We start from the raw sequence: 24,791 nt of genomic DNA, 5'->3' as shown, positions 1-24,791 counted from the left end.
TCCGCTTTGTCTTTCTTTTCTCTCCTCAGCGGTGTGGAGCTCTAACAATGCATGTCTGCTCCGCTAGGCTCCGCCTCCTGCCCCCCGATAGTAATTTTTCATCCCTCTGGTCATTTCTTGATAAAAGGAAGCCAAAATAGGCAAAATGACTGAACAAAAAATCTGGTCCAGTATGCAGGCGTGGCACCTACAATTTTCACACCTTTGCCCAATGGCTCAGTTGGGCAGGAAATGTGTCAAAACTGGATCAAAAGTCCACTAAAACGGATGCAAAAAGTTTTTGAAGGCCAAACTGTCAAGGAGAAAGTTGTATAAGGCCATTTCCGGTTTTGAGGAGGTCATTTCCGGTTTCATGAAATTGCACTTACCTAGGCAGTTTCTTGGCTTTTAAATTTGAAATGCAGTTATTTTTCATCCCTCTGGTCATTTCTTGGTAAAAGGAAGCCAAAATAGGCAAAATGGCCAAAAATAAAATTTGGTCCATTTTGCGGGCGGGGCACCTGGAATTATCACACCTTTGGCCAATGCCTTAGTTAGGCAGGAAATGTGTCAAAATGGGATCAAAAGTCCCTAAAACGGATACAGAAAGGATTTAAAGGCCAAAATGTCAAGGAGAAAATTTGTTTAAGTGCCACTTCTGGTTTTGAGGAGGTCACTTCCAATTTCAGGAAATGGCAGTTTCCCTAACTTTCTTGGCTTTTTAAGGTTGAAATCCAGTAATTTTTCATCCCTCTGGTCATTTCTTGGTCAGGTAGGTCAGTGTATGTGTCAGGTAGGTCAGTGTGTGTGTCAGGTAGGTCAGTGTAGTGGTCAGGATAGGACAGTGTAGTGGTCAGGTAGGTCCATGTAGTGGTCATGTAGGTCCGTGTAGGGGTCAGGATAGGACCGTGTAGGGGTCAGGATAGGACCGTGTAGGGGTCATATTGGTCAGTGTAGTGGTCCGGTAGGTCAGTGTAGGGGTCAGGATAGGACAGTGTAGGGTTCAGTGTAATGGTCAGGTAGGTCAGTGTAGGGATCAGGTAGGTCAGTGTAGGGGTGAGGATAGGACGGTGTAGGGGTCAGGTTGGTCAGTGTAGTGATCAGGGTAGTTGTCAAGTAGGTCGGTGTAATGGTCAGGTAGGTTAGTGTAGGGGGCAGGCAGGTCAGTTTAGTGGTCAGGTAGGTCAGTGTAATGGTCAGGTAGGTCACATGTGTTACATGGGCAGGGCAAATGGGGTGGATTCAGGGGCGGAGCCAGGGGGGCAGCAAAATTAGGTTTTCGCCTAGGGTGTCAAAAATCCTTGCACTTGCCCTGCCTGCTATACTTTACAGTTGGTGGTGTGCTGCTGGTAGACGTGTTGCAAGGACCTGTGACACCCTTAGCTATACCACCATCCCTGTCAGTGGAGGCTGCTGAGAGGTCATGATCTCATAGACACGGGGGTAGACATGAGAGGGGAGGAGTGAGGAGGAGAAGAATTGTGTCCCTTGTGTGTGGCTTTCAGGTGCTCTACCAACAGGCTGAGTGGTGGGAGGTTAAATGCCTTATCAGGCATGTGGTACCCAAATGGTTGGTGTTTTTGCCATGCTTAATCTGAGTGCAGCAGAGATTGCAAATTGCAACAGTGTGATCGGCTGCACATGTGCTAAAAAAAAGGCCCAGACAGCTGAGCTGTGGGAAGTGGGCCAGAAGATAACAGCTCTACAATGGGATGACATAGGGTGGCTGCTCTCTACTCTTCTATGATAGCTGCCTCCGGAGGACATACTGCCTCGTTTGGGTTGCCCCACTTTCCTCCTCTGCTCTATCCAGCACCAAAGTCTCGTCAATGACCTCATCATCATCATCCCCTCCATCCTCATCATCACTTGAGCCAACTTGGCAATACCGTGCGAATGGGGAAACATGACTGCCAATTTGTTGTTTATCAGTGTTCTCCCCTCTCTGTAGACTAATATTCCTACCTTCTTCTACCTCAGAACCAACATCAGAATCAAGAAATGTCTGTGCATCCTCAAGACGTAAGTGGCTGACGCTGTGTTCAAATAATTCAGCTGACTCCTCCATGCATGATGCTGGGGCTATGGCATGAGTAGCTGTGGACTAGGAGGCAGAATAAGCTGTTCTGGCAGCTGCGGTGGACTGCGCACTAGTGTCAGCTTGGGTCATAGAGGATGAAGAGGATGAGGATGGCTTAGTAAGCCAGTCCGCGTCCACCTTTGCCTGTGGACACAGACGCTGCTGGCCCCCTCATAGTGGCATGGGAACGTCTGCCTCTCCTTGTTGGCTTCCAAGACATGATGGGGGGAGGGCGCTTATCATCAAAATGAAATAGGGAAATGTGTGATTGGATGCACTTTTTAGAATGAAAAGTGGTGTTTGGGGCGCTTTAAATTGAGGACTGACACTGACAGAAATGTAAAAACTATAAAAATAAAGGGGGAACACCATATCGCAGTAAAAAAAAACTGCGGCTGACAATTATAAAAAAGGGAGGCAGGGAGGGGACAAAAAAAAAAGGGGTATAGCTCTCTGTATACAGCACTAAATGTTATGTTAAAGCTGTGTTAAACATTGCACTACACTATACTGGCACACTACACTAAACTGACACTACACACTATACTGACACACTATACTCAGAGTCACAATAAGTGAACACGCTAACTTGCTAGTAATAGCAAACTAAGCCCTGCTCTATCTATCTCCATTCCAACACAATGCAAAAGCTTGCTATGGGAAGTTGCCTTTTATAGTGTAGGGTGGGACTATGAACACTGAGCCGCAATTGGAGAAAATCATCATCACTTTGTTCGATCAGGGCTCTGACAGTGCTAATTGGCGAAGCAGTGGTCAGGTGCAAGGCTTCATCCAATTAGGGCCCTAGAATGCACTGTAAAGTGTGCAGTGCATTGTGGGGTGACCCGCAAATTCAGGTGTTTGCTGATTGGGCTAACAGGCAATGTTCAAAAAAACTAAACAATAATAGTACTTTTAGCTCTTTTAAAGGTTTGTGTTTTTTCACCTTAATGCATAGGAAAAACATCTGTCAGTGACCGGCCCCCCGTTTTACTTACCTGAACCCTCAAACTTGTCCCATGGGGACGTGCCGTCTCTCTGCTAGGGGGTTCTCGGCTGTTGATTTGATAGATTGATAGCAGCGCAGCCATTGGCTCCCACTGCTGTCAATCAAATCCAACGACGCGGCCGCCGGGGGGGCGGGGCCAAGTCCTGCATTCGGCGTCTATGGACGTTGAATGCTGGACTCGGGAGCGAGCCCGCAAGGTAACCCCCCGGGAGAGCGCTTCTCCTAGGGGGTTATCTGATGCAGGGAGGAGCCGAGAGACCCGCTGAGGGACCCCAGAAGAGCAGGTTCGGGGCCACTCTGTGCAAAACGTGCTGCACAGTGGAGGTATGACATGTTTGTTATTTATTTTTTTTAAATAAATGAACCTTTAGTGTCACTTTAAGGTTTTCTAACACCCCCAAACTTTGGCCATTTCAATCTGTGGGGGCTTCCTGGGAGAGTGTCTGCCCTCCTTTGTTTTTGATATTTTGTTTTCTTCTTTCCTTTAAATCTCCTTTAGCAAACAGAAGTGCCCCTTGAAGTACAGGTCCACTTGGAAGGTGATGATTAGAAGAATACAAAATAATAATAATACAAGCTCCACCCATCTCACAAGGGAAGAGTCACTGTAGCCCTAGCAACATGTCACGTTGGGCGGAAGCAGCTTAGCCAGCTGTTCATTGGCCGGGGCAGAGCACGAGACTAAGCGACCTTGTCCCGTCACAAAACAAATAAAGGGGGCGGAGTCTTGAGGCAACGTCGTCTCCCGGCGTGCAGCGCGGAAGGGGGAGTGGCTGGCGGCTATAGTCTTCTTCCAGATGGTTGTAAGGGGCGCCCTCATTGGTCGGAGCGGCCTCGTGCGATAGGCGTCATGGTGACGCTGCCAGGCAACCCGGGGAGGCGACAATAAGAGGGAGCGAGAGAGAACGAGCGGGGCGGCCCGGGACACCGAGACAGGTGAGGAGAGATGGCTGTTCGTACTGTGCCCGTCCCCTCTATCTGGCCACACGGCCCTCCTCTGTGCCCAGCCACTAGCTCGGATGTCCCTCAATACTAGGGTTGCCACCTCATCCCTTTAAACCCAAACATATCAGTTACACGGGCTCTGAGGCTAATTTAATGCAGATAAGGCACCAAGTGAGTTTAATTACTACCTAAATCAGCCACAGAACCTGTGTAATTAATATGTGTTCGGGTTTAAAGGGATGAGGTGGCAACTCTACTCAATACCTTCTCCTGACACCCCAACATTGCCCTGCTACTGGGACCCCTCTACTATCACCCACCACCTCCTACATTGTGAGCCTTGTACTGTCCAACTACCCTGCCCACAGCATCCTCCATAGATGGTCACTATCCAGTCTACCCCTTCATCCTGGGACTAGTCCCCCCCACTCTACTACCCTCTCATCAGTCACTACCTCCCTGTCCTCTCTATCCCCCCTCTACTACCCTTCCTCTGACACTCTTATCCCCCCTTCTCTGCACCCTTATCTAGCTCTACTACCCCTTTTCTTTCTGCTGCCCCCTTGTCTGACATTCTTATCACCCCTACTCCTCTGTGCCACCCTTATCCCCTCTATTGCCCCCTCCTCTGTCCCTCTTATCCGCCTATTGACCCCTCTCCTGTCACTTATCCCCCCCTCCTCCGTCACTCTTATCCCCCCCCCCCCTCCTCCGTCACTCTTATCCCCCCCCCCCCTCCTCCGTCACTCTTATCCCCCCCCTCCTCCGTCACTCTTATTCTCCCCCCCCCTCCTCCGTCACTCTTATCCCCCCCCCCCCTCCTCCGTCACTCTTATCCCCCCCCCCCCTCCTCCGTCACTCTTATCCCCCCCCCCTCCTCCGTCACTCTTATCCCCCCCCTCCTCCGTCACTCTTATCCCCCCCCTCCTCCGTCACTCTTATCCCCCCCCTCCTCCGTCACTCTTATTCTCCCCCCCCCCCCTCCGTCACTCTTATTCTCCCCCCCCCTCCTCCGTCACTCTTATTCTCCCCCCCCCCTCCTCCGTCACTCTTATTCTCCCCCCCCCCTCCTCCGTCACTCTTATTCTCCCCCCCCCTCCTCCGTCACTCTTATTCTCCCCCCCCCCTCCTCCGTCACTCTTATTCTCCCCCCCCCTCCTCCGTCACTCTTATTCCCCCCCCCCCCCCCTCCGTCACTCTTATTCTCCCCCCCCCCCCTCCTCCGTCACTCTTATTCTCCCCCCCCCCTCCTCCGTCACTCTTATTCTCCCCCCCCCCTCCTCCGTCACTCTTATTCTCCCCCCCCCCTCCTCCGTCACTCTTATTCTCCCCCCCCCTCCTCCGTCACTCTTATTCTCCCCCCCCCTCCTCCGTCACTCTTATTCTCCCCCCCCCTCCTCCGTCACTCTTATTCTCCCCCCCCCTCCTCCGTCACTCTTATTCTCCCCCCCCCCTCCTCCGTCACTCTTATTCTCCCCCCCCCCTCCTCCGTCACTCTTATTCTCCCCCCCCCCCCTCCTCCGTCACTCTTATTCTCCCCCCCCCCTCCTCCGTCACTCTTATTCTCCCCCCCCCCCCTCCTCCGTCACTCTTATTCTCCCCCCCCCCTCCTCCGTCACTCTTATTCTCCCCCCCCCCTCCTCCGTCACTCTTATTCTCCCCCCCCCCTCCTCCGTCACTCTTATTCTCCCCCCCCCCTCCTCCTTTGTCACTCTTATTCCCCCCCCCCTCCTCCCCCTCCTCCTCCTCCTTTGTCACTCTTATTCCCCCCCTCCTCCTCCTCCTCCTTTGTCACTCTTATTCCCCCCCCCCTCCTCCTCCTTTGTCACTCTTATTCCCCCCCCCCTCCTCCTTTGTCACTCTTATTCCCCCCCCCCCTCCTCCTCCTTTGTCACTCTTATTCCCCCCCCCCCCCCCCTGCTCCTCCTTTGTCACTCTTATTCCCCCCCCCTCCTCCTCCTCCTTTGTCACTCTTATTCCCCCCCCCCTCCTCCTCCTCCTTTGTCACTCTTATTCCCCCCCCCCTCCTCCTCCTCCTCCTCCTTTGTCACTCTTATCCCCCCCCCCTCCTCTGTTACTCTTGACTGTAACTTCACCCTGTTGTCATTTTCACTGTTCCCCCTCTCTACTACCCTCCCTTCTACAACTCCCCCTCCCCATACAGACCCATTCTCCTCCTGTCGCTGTCACCCTTAACCCTATAATTGTGAGGCCTCTCCCCTGTCACCCCGGCTCATATTTCCCTACTGTCAATGTCAGCTTTCATGCCAACCATGCTGCCCCCCCCCCACCCTTTTTTTGTTTTTGTTTTTGTCTTTCAGTACAAACCTCTCCTTCTATGGCCCCTCTCCTGTCACCCTCTTACTGGCACCACCTGCACCCTGTGTGCTCATGCTTGTTCTAGAACCAGGGGTCTCAAACTGGCGGCCCTCCAGCTGTTACAAAACTACAAGTCCCATGATGCCTCTGCCTGTGAGAGCCATGCTTCTAACTGTCAGCCTTGCTATGCCTCATGGGACTTTTAGTTTCACAACAGCTGGAGGGCCGACAGTTTGAGACCCCTGTTAGACAGTGTACAGTGAGGGGGAAAAAAGTATTTGATCCCCTGCTGATTTTCTACATTTGCCTGCTGACAAAAAAATGATCAGTCTATAATTTTAATGGTTGGTTTATCTTAACAGTAAGAGAATAACAGAAATATCCAGAAAAACTAATTTCAAATAAGTTTTATAAATTGATTTGCATTTTAATGAGTGAAGTAAGATTTTGATCCCGTATGAGTCGGCAAGATTTCTGACTCCAAGGTGTCTTCTTTACAGGTAAAGAGCTGAGATTATGAGCACTCAAGGCCGTACACACTATGCGATGATTTGATGAAAAATGCCACTTTCGTCGCGATCGTACGATAATCAGATCGTTAGTACACGGCTTTCAAGAGCCGATTACAACAGTTCATCCGATCTAACAAACATGACATTTTTCTCGTATGATACCAGACCGTACGATTTTCATATAATCAGTACAGTTGTCCAAAAATGCAATAGAAATACACTACAACACATGACATCACTTCTGATTTTTTTATTCTGTCATACGAGAATTTTTGTAATTCTAGTACCCGCTCCATTTTCGATATGCGACTAGCATGCAAAAAAAGGACGATCTGCCGCCTGGTTTGCGGATTGTGTGTACGGGCCTTTAAAGGGAGTGCTCCTAATCTCAGCTTGTTGCCTGTATAAAAGACAACTACCCGTAGAAGCAATCAATGGGATTCCAATCTCTCCACCATAGCCAAGACCAAAGAGCTGTCCAAGGATGTTGGGGACAAGATTATAGACCTACACAAGACTGGAATGGGCTACAAGACCATTGCCAAGTAGCTTGGTGTGAGGGTGACAACAGTTGGTGTGATTATTTGCAAATGGAAGAAACTCAAAATAACTCTCAATCTCTGTCTGGGGGCTCCATGCAAGATCTCACCTCGTGGAGTTTCAGTGATCATGAGAACGGTGAGGAATCGGCCCAGAACTTCAAGGGGGAAACTCGTCAATGATCTCGAGGCAGCTGTGTCCATAGTCACAAAGAAAACAATTGGTAACTCTATGCCACAAAGGACTGAAATCCTGCAGTGCCTGCAAGGTCCTCCTGCTCAAGAAAGCACATGTACAGGCCCATCTGAAGTTTGATAATGAACATCTGAATGATTCAGAGGAGAACTGGGTGAAAGTGTTGTGGTCAGAGACCAAAATCAAGCTCTTTGGAATCCTCTCGCCATGTTTGGAGGAAAAATGCTGCTTATGACCCCCAAGAACACCATCCCCACCGTGAAAAATAGAGGTGGAAACATTATGCTTTGGGGTTATTTTTCTGCTAAGGGGACAGGACAACTTCCCCGTATCAAAGGGGCGATGGACTGGGCCATGCACCGTCAAATCTTTGAGAATTATGGGTGCACCGAATGGAAATTTTGGTGCTGAATCCGAAAATGCAGGATGCACTTAGCCGAAAACGACAGTTTTTAAAAAAATATGTATATTTTTATACATAATTGTATTATATTAGACTTTTTAATTAATATCAGTTTAAATTAATAATAATAATAATAATTAATAATAATTTATTGATGTCCATTATTGGGCCCTTTTTTTTTTTTTTTTTTTTCTATTTTTGTGCAAGAAAAGCTCAAGAAAAATGCAGTCTCTGAACAGCTCTCTTGTATCACATCTTCAATCACTTACCTAAACATACAGCTAATAGTATTAGCAAAATTTCCATTTGGTGCACCTATAACAGAAATGATACAGGAGATGGTCAGAGACTGCAGACATGATACAAGAGATCAATGCAGCCTCACCAGTGCCCAGATCAAAGCGGCGATCTCCCTGTGTCACGGCGCTGTCCGGGGTGGTCGCTGCGGTAACAATGTCCCGCCTCTTTTGAAACGTCACACTGATTCAATTTCCCAGCATTTGATCAGTGTGCCGTCTATCGCAGGAGGTGAGACATTGTTACTGCAGCCGCCCCGGAAAGCTCAGTGAGACAGGGAGATCGTGAGGAGGAGGGAGGGGTGGCCTGAGCCGGCAGGCTGGTACTCCACAATGTGCAGACCCCGCCCCTTTTCAATGCCATTATCGGCACCTTTTCTTTTGGCCTAATGCAGAAAACTCTGTTTTCGGCCGATGTGTTTCGGTGGCTGAAATTTTGGTGCACCTCCCCAGTGAGAACCTCCTTCTCTCAGCCAGGGCATTGAAAATATGTTGTGGATGGGTATTCCAGCATGACAATGACCCAAAACACACGGACAAGGAAACAAAGGAGTGGCTCGAGAAGAAGCACATTAAGGTCCTGGCGCGGCCTAGCCAGTCTCCAGACCTTAATCTTGATCTCATAGAAAAAATCCCTTCGGAGATGTGTGCAAACCTGTTGGCCAACTACAAGAAACGTCTGGGCTCTGTGATTGCCAACAAGGGTTTTGCCACCAAGCCATGTTTTGCGAAGCGGTCAAATGCTTATTTCACTTATTAAAATGCAAATCCGTTTATAACTTTTAGAAATGCGTTTTTCTGGATTTTTTTGTTCTGTCTCACTATTAAAATAAACCTGCCATTAAAATTCTAGACTGATCATTTCTTTGTCAGTCGGCAAACGTACAAAATCAGCAGGGGATCAAATACTTTTTTTCCCTCACTGTACATACCAGCTCTTATGTATAGGCAGGACATGTGAATAGGTGATGGTATGCTCTGTAACTCAGCCTGGTGGCTTCGGCTTATCTTAAGTTTGTGGTGCCTGTGGGGTGTTTTTGTCTGTGTAGATACACCAGCTGTTGGTCGGAGTTGCCCTGTGGATTAAATGCTGGGTCCAGATTGGGCATAGTACCCTCTTTTTTGACAGTTTTTCCTCAGCTGTGTAGACATTGTCTAGTACTGTGTGGCTGTTGCCACGTTTGTGATGTCTGTTGTCAGTTTGTCTTTGCTGCCAGCTCCTCGTCTTTTGTAATCAGACCACCAGTCAGTGATGCCAGCTGCCAGTCTTTCTGTCCCCTAATTATCGTTTTTGTTCCTTTCCTTGTGTCTTACATCAGGGCTGCCTGTGTTTTTGTGCATTTAAGTCGGCTTTTATTTGAGGTGGATAAGTTAATATTGGATTCAGGAGCTGCCAGTCCAGCTTTTTAGAGGTGCCAAGGAAGGTGCCTTCCTACTAAAGGTTAATTTAAAATATAATTTTTTTTTGTTTCCTGTCTCCTGAAACATTTCCTGCCCTGTTTGATGTATTAATCAGGTGTCATATTGAAAGTTCAGAAAAGCGTGTTGGCCCATGACAGCCAAATTCCAGGCTTGATATTTATGTAATGTATCACCCTCAGCGTTTTTTAGGTTGACACACTAAGCACAATAAAATAAACATTCTCCAGTAAACTATTTTGTTAAAATTCTTATCCCAGCACTTTCAGTTTATAATTTCCAGTGCAGGGGGCTCCTGCTCTCTAGGCTGCTTCCCTGAATTTCTGGTCTTCACCGGAAAGAGTTAACAGTGGATAATGGTCTCTACACCAGTGTGTTATCAAAAAAGGGAGTAGCAGGAGAGTGCATTGCCATCCTAGGCTACAGTGCAGTGTATAGGGTGACACAACTCTATTCCCTGCATGCACAGGAGACTCCATAGAAAGGATCCACCCTGGAACAGCAGTTATGAAACCTGGAACAGCAGTTATGAAACCAGCTTTAAACTGTTACATAGGCAAGAATTAAAAGATAAAGAAGCTGCTGAAAGTGCTTAAACTGTTTTTTATCACTTTCTTAAAAAAACAGACTTTCCTGGACATAGGGTCTTTTTAACACATTTTAATGCTGTAGTGAGTGTAGTCTCTAGGAATATAATCACATTTGAAATATGATGATATAACTGACAGATTACTATGACTCCTCAACTAACATCATTTACTTTCACAGTTGATGGATTTGGTTATTCCCAGGGTGCAGATTATATCAGTTTAAGGTCTGTATTTTGTAGAGGGGTCGGTGGGGAAGTGCGGTTATTTTGGGTTTTAAAAGAAGTGGTCTCTTGGCGCAAAAAAAAAAAAAAAAAAAATCCAGGTAGCATCTGTTGTTTTTTTTGGCTGCATTTTGTTTTCTTTTATCAACCTTTTAATTTTTCCCCTGGTGATGCTGTCTGTAACCCACTTTCTGTCCTAGGGTGACAACTATCACCGGCTGGACTGTATCTGTAAAGAAGTAGTGACAGGACTACAGAATACCTCTTCCTTTTCTCTATAACATTGGGGGGCCTTGTAGTCCATAGTCAATGTTGGGAACAATGGGACCAGTAAGGTGGCAGAGGCTGAGACCATTGTTAAACTGAATGGACAGTGAGCAAATTAGCTGTGTGGGTGACCACTCTGCCCGACGTCCTTCAACCTCAAAATTGAAGGAGCCTGATGGATGAACAGTGAGTGGAACTAATCACCTCCTGTTAGGGGTATTCTGACATCCACTGGCGCTAGCTGTCAGAATATAGCAGCCGCCAGAGGAGACTCCTCAGCCCAGACAGGGAAACAATAGGTTTTTCACATTCAGGCTGGGTTCACACTGGTGCGACACGACAGCCGTCCTACTTTGGATCCGACTTTGCCCTGCGACATGAAGCCGGCATGTGTCCGACTTTCAATGAACGGGGATCCGACTTGGATCCCCGCCAATGCCCGGCACTGTGTTTGGTATGAATCTTTAGGGGGAACTCCGCGCCAAATTTTAAATAAAAAACCGGCATGGGTTCCCCCTCCAGGAGCATACCAGGCCCTTGGGTCTGGTATGGACCTTGAGGGGAACCCCCTACGCCGATAAAAACGGCGTGGGGGTCCCCCCCAATCCATACCAGACCCTTATCCGAGCACGCAACCCGGCCGGACAGGAATGGGGGTGGGGACGAGCGAGCGCCACCCCCCCCTCCTGAACCGAACCAGGCCGCATGCCCTCAACATGGGGGGGTTGGTGCCTTGGGGGAGGGGGCGCGCTGCGGCCCCCCACCCCAAAGCACCTTGTCCCCATGTTGATGAGGACAAGGGCCTCTTCCCGACAACCCTGGCCGTTGGTTGTCGGGGTCTGCGGGTGGAGGGCTTATCGGAATCCAGGAGCCCCCTTTAATAAGGGGGCCCCCAGATCCCGGCCCCCCACCCTATGTGAATGAGTATGGGGTACATGGTACCCCTACCCATTCACCTAGGGAAGTGTCAATAAAAAAAACCACAGTACACAGGTTTCAAAATTAATTTATTGGGCAGCTCCGGTATCTTCTTCCGACTTCTCCCGGTGTTCCGCCTCTTCTCCCGGGCCCCGCCGCTATCTTCTTCCAGCTCTATTGCCAGCGAGGGGCCCGGTCTGCTGCCGCTGTCTTCTCGCCGCTGTCTCGCCGCTTCTTCTCTTCATCTCTTCTTCCGATGTTGACACGACGCTCTCCCCGGCTGGAATGCTCTCTGTGCGCTCTGCTCTGACTTATATAGGCGGTGACCCCGCCCCCTTATGCCGTCACAGTCTCTGGGCATGCTGGGACTGTGACGTTTTAGGGGGCGTGGTCATCACCCGATGACCACGCCCCCTTATGCCGTCACAGTCCCAGCATGCCCAGAGACTGTGACGGCATAAGGGGGCGGGGTCACCGCCTATATAAGTCAGAGCAGAGCGCACAGAGAGCATTCCAGCCGGGGAGAGCGTCGTGTCAACATCGGAAGAAGAGATGAAGAGAAGAAGCGGCGAGACAGCGGCGAGAAGACAGCGGCAGCAGACCGGGCCCCTCGCTGGCAATAGAGCTGGAAGAAGATAGCGGCGGGGCCCGGGAGAAGAGGCGGAACACCGGGAGAAGTCGGAAGAAGATACCGGAGCTGCCCAATAAATTAATTTTGAAACCTGTGTACTGTGTTTTTTTTTATTGACACTTCCCTAGGTGAATGGGTAGGGGTACCATGTACCCCATACTCATTCACATAGGGTGGGGGGCCGGGATCTGGGGGCCCCCTTATTAAAGGGGGCTCCTGGATTCCGATAAGCCCTCCGCCCGCAGACCCCGACAACCAACGGCCAGGGTTGTCGGGAAGAGGCCCTTGTCCTCATCAACATGGGGACAAGGTGCTTTGGGGTGGGGGGCCGCAGCGCGCCCCCTCCCCCAAGGCACCAACCCCCCCATGTTGAGGGCATGCGGCCTGGTACGGTTCAGGAGGGGGGGGGGGGGGGCGCTCGCTCGTCCCCACCCCCATTCCTGTCCGGCCGGGCTGCGTGCTCGGATAAGGGTCTGGTATGGATTGGGGGGGACCCCCACGCCGTTTTTATCGGCGTAGGGGGTTCCCCTCAAGGTCCATACCAGACCCAAGGGCCTGGTATGCTCTTGGAGGGGGAACCCATGCCGGTTTTTTATTTAAAATTTGGCGCGGAGTTCCCCCTCAAGAACATCTGAGCACAAGTCGCGTGCCGAAGTCGGATCATGCAAGACGGCAATCCGACTTTGATCCGACTTCAATGATAGTCAATAGGCTGAAGTAGGATCAAAGTCGGACCAAAGTAGTACAGGGAGCATTTCTAAAGTCGGAACGACTTGTGTCGGACCAGTTAGGACGGCTCCCATAGGGAAACATTAAATTTCACACGTCATGCGACATGAGCTCCCAATGTCGGAGCGTTTGTCGGACCAGTGTGAACCCAGCCTCAGACTACGGGGCTGAAGGAGAGAAATCTAGGTTTATGGCCAGCTTTACTGTTATTGTTTACATACTGTGTTTTTGTGTGGGTTTTTTTTTTTTCTTCTCATAACAAGTACATAACATTCATGTTTGCTTAGACTTCAGTTTTTATTCCAATACCTGACTACTCAACCACATGTGGTAAAGGCTGAATTCGATTGATGAAATGCTGTGAATGGGCAGCATCAGTGAATTGGCATTGTACATCTGTGTTCTTTGCATCCGTTACATTTTCCTAAAAAAAATATACAAAGGGGGTCCCTCGCACACTTTCACCCGACAGACTGCTGGATGGGTGTTTTTTTTTTTTTTTTAAATGAGGAACCACCCTGTTCCTCATAACCCACTTGCTGTCCATCTTTGCCACACCAGCCCTATTTCTTAAACCTGGAAGCCGACTTTTAGCCATTTTAGTATTAGGGATAATAGCTGTTCTGTCATGCCTCTGTATTCACATTTTATTCAGAAGACTGATCTGGCAGAAGAGGAGCCAATTGGATAACCCTGACCCTTCTCTTACCCCTCTGTCTCTCTGTCCAAGAAGCCTCAGAGTACATGCAGATCTGAACTGTGCTGTAGCAGAAAAGACCAGTTCTGTAGCACAAAGTCAAAGTAGAAAGATGAACGCATTTGAAGCAGAAACCCAGTAAAACGGCTAATTGCATGGTAAAAAGCTAAGGTATAGCTGAAGTTTAATCTGCTTATGTTTTTGCCTTCCCTGGTCCCCCCCCCCTCCATTAACATGTTAATGAAGTTTTTTAAATAAAACTTTTCCATTTTCATTGCATACCTTGTTTTAGACCCAGTGACATCACTGGGTCTCTGTGTTTCTGTATGCAATGCAGGCAGATCATGGCGCGTGGGAGGGGGGGTTCCTAAAAAAATCACCCTGCCTCAGTACTCCTCTCATGAGCACTCAGCCCTGATGCAAGCAGTGGACTGGCTATTGGTAGCAGTTATGCAAGTATGAAAATGTCTTGATGGGTGGCTGTTGGTCTGGAGGAGGTGGCATTACTAGGCAGACAGCATTTGCAGGCAAACCGTCCTAGGTAGCGCCCACAGGTGATGCTGAGGCTTTGTGACTGAGAACTGAAATCCAGGAAATGAAGGGGGTGGGCCAGAGTCAGCCAAGCCTGTGCAGGTATAGCTTATAAAGGTGCTCCAGTTATATTTGTATTAATTCAGCTGCTGACTTTTAATAATCATATACTCTACCTCTCCAGGGATCCAGCGAGGTCCTTAACTCGCATTCATACATACACATACTAGCGCCAATTAACCTACCAGCATGTCTTTGGAGCGTGGGAGGAAATCCAGGCAGGTACAGGGAGAACGTGCAAACTCCAGGCAGGTAGTGCCATGGTTGGAATTTGAACCGTCGGTCCTAGTGCTGCCAGGTGGAAGTGCTGACCAAACAGTTTTATGTGCCAAACTATTACAAATTTGTCTTCAGGACTTTTAGCCTTCAGACTGGCACCACTGTTGCCTGTTGTAGCTGTTGTCACCCCAAACTATTCATAGGAGGGGTTCCCTACCTTATCAGAGCCTTTAGCATCCCAAAGTCAGGGGACTGCGCTGCAAGAGAGACCTGGTCCTGTTGGCAGAAGTAGATGTTGCTACAACCACATGTATGCTGCCATGTTGGCATCAGGAAGAAACATTACACTACTGAAATCTTCCTTGTTCTGTCTTCCTGTAAGCTTTTCAGACGACCACACACACACACACACACCCTTACCCAGAGTGTAAAACCCATACATGGTGACTTGCAATGGGCCTTGTATGGCTCACACGTCATAACCTGCACTTGCTATAGTGCACAGGAACTAAGTATTTAAAGGATAAGTTCACCTTTTAGAAATAAAAACAATGCACTATTTTTTTGCAGGTATAAAAAAAAATGTGCATTTTACTAATCTTTTCTTTTTTTCAGGAGCATGGAAAGCAATGCACTACTGAGCAGCTGATGCCATGTAGGTCTCGTGCAGACTGTCAGTGTGAGCCTTTTGCTCGTACAGCCAGGAAGTTTCACACTGATGGGAAGAATCAATGAACTGCCACAGCACTCAACAGCTCTCTGGTAGTTCATTGAGAACTACAAGCTGACAGCTGCTAAGGATGTAGAGAACTTGTAGTTTTCCAATTCACAGAACACTGTGAATGGATGATGTGGCTGGGCAGGTAGAGCCCTGCATGGCAACGTTTTTTAGTTTTTAGATTGTGACAGCCAGTGGGGGGTGAAGATCGCTAGCTGGCTGTCAAACCGTGGACTCTGAGGGTGGGAGGGGGTGCGGGTGCATTGGTTACATGTTGCACCCATATTCAGGGTGTAACATATCATGAATAATGCGGTTAACAAGCGTTTCTCAATACGAGCACTGTATTTTTAAAAATCGTAACTCGGTTTGCGAGTGTCTCGCAAAACGAGCACGATTCAGGCCAAAGCGTGTGCAGTACCATGTTTGGCCTGAGGTGGGAGGTGCCGAAGCTGAGCGGCGCCGTTCGGAAAGGCCCGATGACAGCTCGGGAACGGAGTCTTTCCGAGGTTTGCCGAGGTGTCCTTGGGCCTTTCTGCCCGTTTCCGAGGCTCTCCAGCTCCCCCCCCACCTCTGGCCGCATGCCGTTGAAGGCAGTGCGGAACAAATTATTTTCGTTTCCATTGACTTCAGTGGGGAAACTCTATTTGATATGCGAGTACTTTGTATTACGAGCATTCTCCTGGAACGGATTATGCTCGTAATCCGAGGTTCCACTGTACTTTTTCTCTTATTTGCTCCCTTTGGTATATTATTGAAAGCACTTTATTATGTCTGTTCAATCGGGACAAAAATATCTGATCCTGTCAAATCGTCGGCAGATAATTTCCAGTAATCTCTGCCATTGCTATGCTGAGTTAATTTACTAGCAGTGTTATCAGCCTTGTCCATTCACATCTATGTACTGCGGAACACACATGGAGAAAAGCCGAGAGGATGGGGTTCTGTAGTGATAACACACTTGCTGCCCTCTGCTGAATCTGAGCTGGAGTTGGATATTTTCTATTCCTGCCTCAGGTGGCAGTTTGCACCTCAATTTAGCATATAATCAGGAAATGATTTGTATCTCAATTATCCCTGTATAATAACCATGATCACATTTGTTGGCGGAACATAATTTAGTTTTTGCTATATCATTGGAGTTTATCCAGCTTTGTATCTGTCAGTTTTTCATGAATGACTATTTTTCTGTAAAGTTACTTCAGGCGACAAGTAATAAAATTAATAAACTGACCATTCCAAGAACAGTGACCGTATCCCCTCAGTTCTCTTTAAAGCAGACTTCAACCGCGTCTGAGCACATTAAACTGAAAACCCTATTAAAAAGAGTACTATGGCCAAAGCTTTTTGTGAGTCAGAGGAGTGCACTTTTGCACTTCTGTGACCCTGAGTCTACTGACTGTGGGTTATAGCCCACTATTGACTGAAGTAGCAGAGCAGCTCCAGACTCTGGAAGGATCCTAACAATTTTGTTTGGATCCACCCAGCTGCCTGACAGTTGGCTTCAACTCTAAGCTTTATTTTCAGTGGTGAAAGGCTCCTTCTGGCTGCACCTGCACATTACAGCCTCATAGACGTCTATGGGGCTTGTATACCTCCCTCACCAGACCTGGAGAGGGCCCCCTAGAAATCCAGGAGAATGAGTATTTCACTAGTGAATGTAAACGGAGGCAACAGGCATTGTATCTGGATAAGTATACTTTTTTTGGACGGGGAAGGTGGGATAATTTTAGGTCAGGGCAACAGGAATGAGTGCACTTTGTCATAACCACTTCTGGACTGCCCTATAGCAGGATATATATATATATATATATATATATATATATATATATATATATATATATATATATATATATATATATTTTTTTTTTTTTCTCTGCTGGCACCCGCCAATCGTCAGTAAAACACAGAATGAAGAGACGTTGCTGTTCTGATGGGGGGGGGGGGGGGGGGGGGAATGGATGGATTTTGTGTTCCTGCAGGGAATAAAATCCATCTCTTCCCCCTAGTAAAAGCAGCACACATGTCACAAAAACACCAGCTAGGCACAGTTGACCCTTTGCTCGCCCTAGATGTTTAACCCCTTCCCAGCCAGTGTCATTAGTAAAGTGACAGTGCATATTTTTAGCACTGATCACTGTATTAGTGTCAGTATCTGATTGTTCACCACAATATCGCAGTCCCGCTATAAGTGGCTGATCGCCGCCATTACTAGTATTAAAAAGAGAGAAAAAAAGTTACACCAAAACAAAATTGATGTTCTTTCTTTTTCCTTTTCTTTTTCCTTTTCCTTTTCTTTTTCTTTTTCTTTCTTCCCCCCAAAAATATATTTAAAAAAAATGTTCCTCAGTTTAGGCCGATTATGTATTCTTCTACATATTTTTGGTAAAAAAATTCACAATAAGCCTATATTGGTTTGCGCAAACGAGACACTTCGAACACTTTTGGGACCATTGTCATTTTATACAGCGATCAGTGCTATGTAAATGACACTGGCAGGGAAGGGGTTAAACACTAGGGGGCGATCAAGGGGTTAAGTGTGTCCTAGGGAGTGAGTCTAACTGGGGGGGGGCTACCACTGACATGACAAGGAGCAGTAGCTCCCTGTTATGTCACTAGGCAGAACGGGGAAATGCCTTGTTTACATAGGCATCTCCTCGTTCTGCCGCTTCCAGACATGATCGCGGGATGCTGGTGGACATCAAGCGTGCCCACTAGCCCCACCAATTAAAGGGGACGTACAGGTATGCCCATTTGCCCACTGCTGACTTATATTGGCGTGCAGCGGTCGGCAAGTGGTTAAAGTAGCGCAGCGCCATATTGCAAAAAAATGGTCTGGTCGTGGGGGGAGGGGGGGGATTTAAATCTTCCGGAGGTCAAGTGGTTAAAGTTCTGCTAAGGCCCCTTTCACACTACTGCGACTTCAAAGTCGTGCGATTTTCAGGGAATGCCTGTGTTACTCGCATCAAAGTTGGACCAAAGTAGTGCAGGGACTACTTTGAAGTAGGCACGACTTGAAGTCGTACGAATATGAATGGTTGTCATTGAAAATCATGGGGTACAAATTGTCATGCTACTTTGTAGTACCAAATTGTGGGACAAGTCATACAAGTGTGAAAGGGGCCTTACTAGTGTGTGTGTGTTTGTTTGTTTGTTCAACCCAGCAGAGCTGCTATACCAACCATGCGATGTTAGTGCAGTGATTTTTCACTGCTGTGCTATTGTGTTCTGACAGGGGGATGGCTTCCCTACCAGAACTCTACTGATTGGCAGAATTTTTTCAGTTATGCCATATCGACGGAAGCCAGCCAAACAGCTGACTGCAGTACACACAGGCCGAATGTCAGCCGGTTCAATAGATGGAACATTCGGGCTTTATTCTGGAAGGCTCTTGGTAACCTTTCAGTGACTGGAGTCACAACTCTCAAGGGCCTATAGTGCTGTGCCTGGAGTCTTATCCACACTTGGCGGAATTACAGGTTATTTTTCTTTGCTAATGGAACAGGGGAAAAGCACAGGTTTGCTTTAAAGGATATCCAAATCCAGGAACTAGAATATATTGCAACTTTTTGAGGTGTGTGGGGTTTTTTTTTTTTTTTCTTTTTTGTGAACCACAAAGCTGCTTCTTATGTAGAAAATAAGGAGTTCACCTTTTTGGTGACAACACTGCTCCTCCATAGGCACAATACAGTCAGTGCTGTTGCCCTAGGACAGGAAATGTTGTTGGTAGGATCACAAGGTGAAAATAACGAGGGCCTGAAAAGAAACCTAATGAAACCACTACATAAAGGGACTGGTAGGCTGAAATATAATATGTTTTTGTTTTGGGTTTAGATGTTCTTTAAGGACATCTGCAACAATTGGGACTAAAATAAAGTAAAGGTGCCAAAGAAATTCTGGCCTTAAAATACTCATTAAAAAGCTTCCCTTGAGTGCTAACCAGTGACGTTGCCTAGGCTGCGATGATGTCTGCTGCAGGCATTAAATGCTCTCCCTCAGTCTCCTCTGTCCCAGTGACCAGATTGAAATGTTGTAACTTTGTAGCAAGTCACAAGGTGAGAAGCTGCAAGCCAAGGCTGATCTGTGTCAGACATTATGAACACAGCTGTGAACTGTCATCTCTGAGCCGGCATCTCAATCCAGGAAGTAGATGGTAACCTTGGATGATGCCATAAAGAAAGATGATGCCATCCTTATGGAGAGAATCCTTGTCAGGGTGGAGTACTGTGATCTGTGAAAGGTAATAGCTGGAAGTGTTACACTGACACAAACCTGGCATACTGCCCTAAATATGAAGAAATACAGTACATGTATTGCTAAGAGCACTTTAAGAAGGCAGTGGTTGTCTTGGCCCACAATGATCCTTTTAAACTGTCTGCTCTTCACTGGCACTAGAAAGACCTTGACACCAATACACCTGCGGAAGGATTGAGAAGCTTACATGCATACAAGCCAATTAAATGGTACAAGCAGCTATAGCTTGTGCGTGTGTCTGGACCAGAAGAGATGTCACAGTTCTACAACACGTTCTATTTAGTGACTGTTTTGCTATAATTACTCTGAATAGTTGGTCCTTGCACTTCATCTAATAACAATAATAATAAAACACTTCTGCGTTTGTTACTTTGGGAGATATGATTCTGGCTTTGAAGCGTTGGTAAACCCTTAAGCAGCCATTTATTATATTGCAGCTTTCCAATTTTTAGATGTGGACTGCATTCATTCTTTCTTTTTAGGCTTTCTATCCTTTTTCTTATCTGGCAGTCCAGCCTGTAAGGCCCCTTTCACACTAGTTGGACTCCAAGGAGTTTGCTTGCTCAGTGTGGGATTTGTCCGCGGATGACTGGTCTGTGTCCTTTCCAGTTATGCAGATCAGACACAGCCCGGTCTCCCCTATGGGCGTTCGAATGTAAAAGGGTCACCTGTCTGTTTACACCCGATTGCCATCCGATCCCCTAGACTGCAGGGGAATGTATCCCCATCCGTTTGTCTGTAGCGAAATGGATTGTATGTAAGTGGGTCTAAAAGGACACATGTCTGTTTACATCCGCCAATTCATAGAGGAGAATGGAGGGTCGGATCAGGTCCGCCTGAAAAACAGACAGGCGCACCAGTTTGGACTGCTAGTGTGAAGGGACGAAGTCTGTTTTTCAACAGAGCAAATCTTGCAAATGTAGCATTTTGGAATGTTGAAACGAGAAAATCTTTGTATGTGTGTTTACAATGATCAGCTTTTATTCATTTAAAACCTTTATCCTGAAAGGGGGAAAAAAAAGTTTGTAACTGAGCGCTTTCACACTGGAGCGGTGTGCTGGCAGGACGCTAAAAAAAGTCCTGCAACTTTTTTATTAGATCAGGTGTTTTTGTGGTGTGGTTTTGATTTGTGTTTGTGTGTTTTCCAAAAAAAAAAAAGTCCTGCATGCTACATCTTTGATGCGATTTCAGAAAATGCACCAAATATAAGATAAGTCTATGGGAAAGCACACGTAACTTGCACAAAAACTACGGGTACAGCTGAGGTACGAGTGTTTGAAACTGTAATTTTATATAGTTTGTTGTTCTCACATTTGCAATGTTCATGCTGGAAAGACCATCAATCTAACATACTTTCTTCCACATGAGGCTTTCCTAAGAAATGGCCTAAAGTGGTCCCTCCTCCCGTTTTTTATAAATGATATTTGTATGTATTTTAATTCAGGTCTTTATATAGCGCTGTCAATTTATGCAGCTCTTTACATATACATATTTACATTTGTCGGTTGTTGGTACCTATAGGTACTGTAACTATCCCCTAAACATGCACAGTCTAGAAGATATTTACTGCATATGCAGCCGATGTCATTGGCGCATGTGCTCTAAAGGAATGGCCACCCATGCCGTTTCTTTAGAGCCCTGTGCAGTGACCAGCGGCTCCTTGCGCACAGGAGTGACGTCGCGCAGCTCCGGCCAGTCGAACAGCTGGAGCCTGCGGACCTGGAAGGAAGATGGGCGAAGATGGATGCGGTGATCACGAGGGCTTCGTTTGCAGGTAAGTTTCACATAATGTGCTAGTATGCGATGCATACTAGCACATTATGCCTTTTACTTTGCAGGTCGGGGGGAAAAAAAAGGCAGCACTTTACTACCTGTTTAAAGAACCTGTTGATCCATTCATATTAGACAGTATACTAGATGAGCTTACACTCTAGTGTCTCACACTATTATATATTTATTTAGCTCTGGCATATTCCACCGTGCTGTACAAAATACTGAGTCAGACACATCAGGGCAGGAATCTCCCAGCGTGTTCTTGGAGACACATGTATTCCTGTGGCTAGCCTTTCTGTATATAAAGTCACTATGTGTTGAATAATTACTGAGATTACAACAAAAAAAAGTAGGTGGGTTTTATCAGTAAACTTGGGAACAGTATCGCACAGTCACCGTACAGTATTACCATGCAATATTAACAAATGTGAATGAATGTGCCTGCTCCCATGAGAATATCATTGGTGTTCTCTGAGGTTTTTTTTTTTTTAATACGTCTTGATAAGGTTATTTCTATGATCGTTTCTATCCACATCTAATACACTTTAATAAAGCCTATGAGTTTGCTTTATTGCGATGAGAGGTAAGGATGTTTCCTGCATTTGAAAATTTTGCTTTCTTCAGTGCTGAGTTGATCCTAAGAACCCCTCCCTGGGGATTATGTTACTGGAGCAGCGAGCGCTGGTTCACTGTCCACTATGTGCTTTTATTTTCGGATTACGTTTATTAGTCGCAGCTCGAATGACCTTGATAACAAGGCCTGTGCTCCCTGTATTGAGCTGTGGGTCAGAGGACTTTGGGAAAGTTTTATGGTAGCTCAGGGTGTATGTGTTGGAATAGAAACTAGAACACAAACTGTGTACATTTTACAAAAAAGGATGCTAGTTTGCTTTAATTGGAATGGATCTGTGCTGCAGTCTCTCACTAGCATGCAGCAGTTTTTTTTTTTTTTTTGTTTTTTTTTGTCCCTCCTGAATGGTTTATTACCTGTAGATCCATTATTTTTCTACTTCCTTTATTAAGGTGACAATGCAGTTTGTGCTGCAGTGAGTTCCTGTTGCAGCGTTGTCACCCTATGAACAAAATAGTCTTACCCTTGGTTCACACCTATGCATTTTTAGTGCGTTTGCATTTTGCAGAAACGCACTCCAGTCCAATTCAAACGGTAGTAAACCTCTGAAAACACCCCCCCCTGCAAGACAATGGCATAATGTGCTAGTATGCATCGCATTCTAGCACATTATGAAATACTTACCTTAGAACAAAGCCCCCACGGCGGTGCCCGGTCACTGCTGAGGGGGCTGACATGTTCCTTCAGTGTTTCTTCCGGGTTCGCAGTGACCGGGCACTGCCGTGGGGGCTGTGAGTGGCTGGAACAGCAACGACATCACTCTGCGCAGGAGCCCTCAGTTTTGGCAAGAAGCTCTGAAGCATATCATGCTGGACCTTCAGAGGGCATGCTCAGTTGACGTCAGCAAGCAGGGTGAATATCTCCTAAACGGTGTATGTTTAAGAGATATTCATTTCTCCAAGTGTCTTCCAGGACAGCCCATGAGACCTTGGGCTCCTCCTACCAGGACAGGAAACACGTCACCCCCACCAGATAAAAGGGCGGTCCTCCAGGCCCATGTCAGTTATTTGTGTTTCCCCTGGACGGGGGGTAACATATTCATGGAACCTGCTCCCATAGGCCTTATAAGCAGGGGCTTTGTATGGCTATTTTCTGGGGCATATCGCTTACCTCTTCCTCTGCCAGAAGCAGCACACCGCTGGGGAGGTTGGCTGTGCTGCTGTTCCCTGTCCTCAGTGCCTGGAGAGGGCCAGGACTGGTGTGAGGTCATGCCCCTAGCGCAGTGCTTTGCACTATAGCTCAGCTGAGCTTCAGTTGTCCTTCCCTGCCGACAGCGTGGCTGATCTGAGCAGGGAATGGAGGAAGCTGCAGCGCTCGAGGGGGCGGAGCTATTGCGCTCCAAGCTGGCCCACAGGAAGTGCCTGGAGAGGGTTACTTCCGGGGCATATGACCTCATCATCGGGCGCTGGAGACGAGGTTCCAGTCTTCATAAACGGCGCAAACAGAGAATGCTGGCTGCTGGTGTTTCTTGGTGTTAAGCAGCCAGGCTGTGGATAACCAAGAGGGGCAGAATGGATCCTCCTGCAGTACCTGCACAGGCAGCAGATGCAGTTCCCAACACCAGCACCTCACAGGTAAGCCTGGGGTGTTCTTTCACCACCTTGCTATCCCTGTGAGTGTTCCCTCCCCCCTCTGTAGTAGTGGATGTAAGGGGACACATTTCCTCCCTCCTGCACGTGGTGTTACGGAGTGATTGGGTGGCTTTAATTACATTGTGGGTCATTTATTTTTGTCTTGCAGACCAAGACTCAGGACAAGGCCCAAGCGCAGCCACTTAAAAGGAAATGTGCGGTTTGCGCAAACAAATTGAGCTCCTCATGGAGCAAAGCAGTTTGTCGCACCTGTATAGAAGGCCTAGTAAAGGATGACCCGGTTGCCTCTTGCCAGAAGATGCTTACTTCTGTTAGGGATGAGCTTGCGTCCACCTTCAGTTCCTTTAGAACGCTTATTGACAAGCTCCAGACTCCAGCAGAGAGTCCGTCTTCACTGAAGGCGTCAGTAAGCACTCCGCAGCAGGCAGAGAGTGAGGACTCTGAGGCTGAGGTCAGATCTACCCGTTCTTCTCTGGAAGAATCAGGGTCAGATACAGAGCCCAGAGATGGAGAATCCACTCGAGGCTCAAGATTTAAGTTATCTATTGAGGATGTAGATGACTTATTAAAGGCTATCTATACTACCCTTGAATTAAAAGAGGAAGAGGTTCAGTTATCCAAACATGATCTTATGTATAAAGGATTGCATAAGAGAAAATCGAGAGTTTTTCCAGTTCATAGTTCTTTGGTTGATACTATTAAACTGGAATGGGATAATCCTGAGAGAAAACCATTCTTCTCTAGTAACCTAAAAAGGAGGTTTCCTTTTGATGAGGACACTGCGCAGCCATGGAATAAGAATCCCAAGTTAGACGCACCTCTTTCAAAAAACTCGGACCTGGCGTTCGATGATATGGGTACGCTTAAGGATCCGATGGACAAGAGGGGGGATATCCTTCTCCACAGAGCCTGGGACTCAGCAGTTGGAAACCTGAAACCAGCTCTGGCTTCCACTTGTGTGGGAAGAAATCTGGAGGTTTGGTTGACTCAGATTCAGTCACATCTGTCAGCAGGTACCTCCAGAGAGCAAATGTTAAAGTCTTTTCCTCTCCTATTTCAGGCAGTGGGTTTTTCGGCAGATTCTTCCGCTGAGTCGGTAAGAATGTCAGCCAGGACTTCGGCTCTAGTGAACTCGGCCAGGAGAAGCCTTTGGCTTAAGACCTGGTCAGGGGACTCGGCCTCCAAGTTGCGCCTTTGTGGCCTTCCTTTAACTGGCGATCATTTTATTTGGCCCAGGTCTACAGGAGGCACTGGAACGCACGG

At 47.4% G+C, this 24,791-nt stretch overlaps 1 protein-coding gene across 1 annotated transcript in view; it reads left to right on the top strand.

The window, feature by feature from the left end:
• The first annotated feature begins 3,810 nt into the window (after positions 1-3,810).
• ADIPOR2 (adiponectin receptor 2) overlaps positions 3,811-24,791 on the top strand; it is a 120,950-nt gene continuing 99,969 nt past the window's right edge. The window contains exon 1 of the mRNA XM_073621598.1: positions 3,811-4,004. The gene's annotated coding sequence lies outside the window, so the exon portion shown is untranslated. The remainder of the gene's footprint in view (positions 4,005-24,791) is intronic.

Source organism: Aquarana catesbeiana, linkage group LG03 (genome assembly GCF_042186555.1).
Source record: "Aquarana catesbeiana isolate 2022-GZ linkage group LG03, ASM4218655v1, whole genome shotgun sequence".
Lineage (NCBI taxonomy): Eukaryota > Metazoa > Chordata > Amphibia > Anura > Ranidae > Aquarana > Aquarana catesbeiana.
Note: the sequence above shows the minus strand (reverse complement) of the source record. Positions and strands in the feature narration are given on the sequence as shown.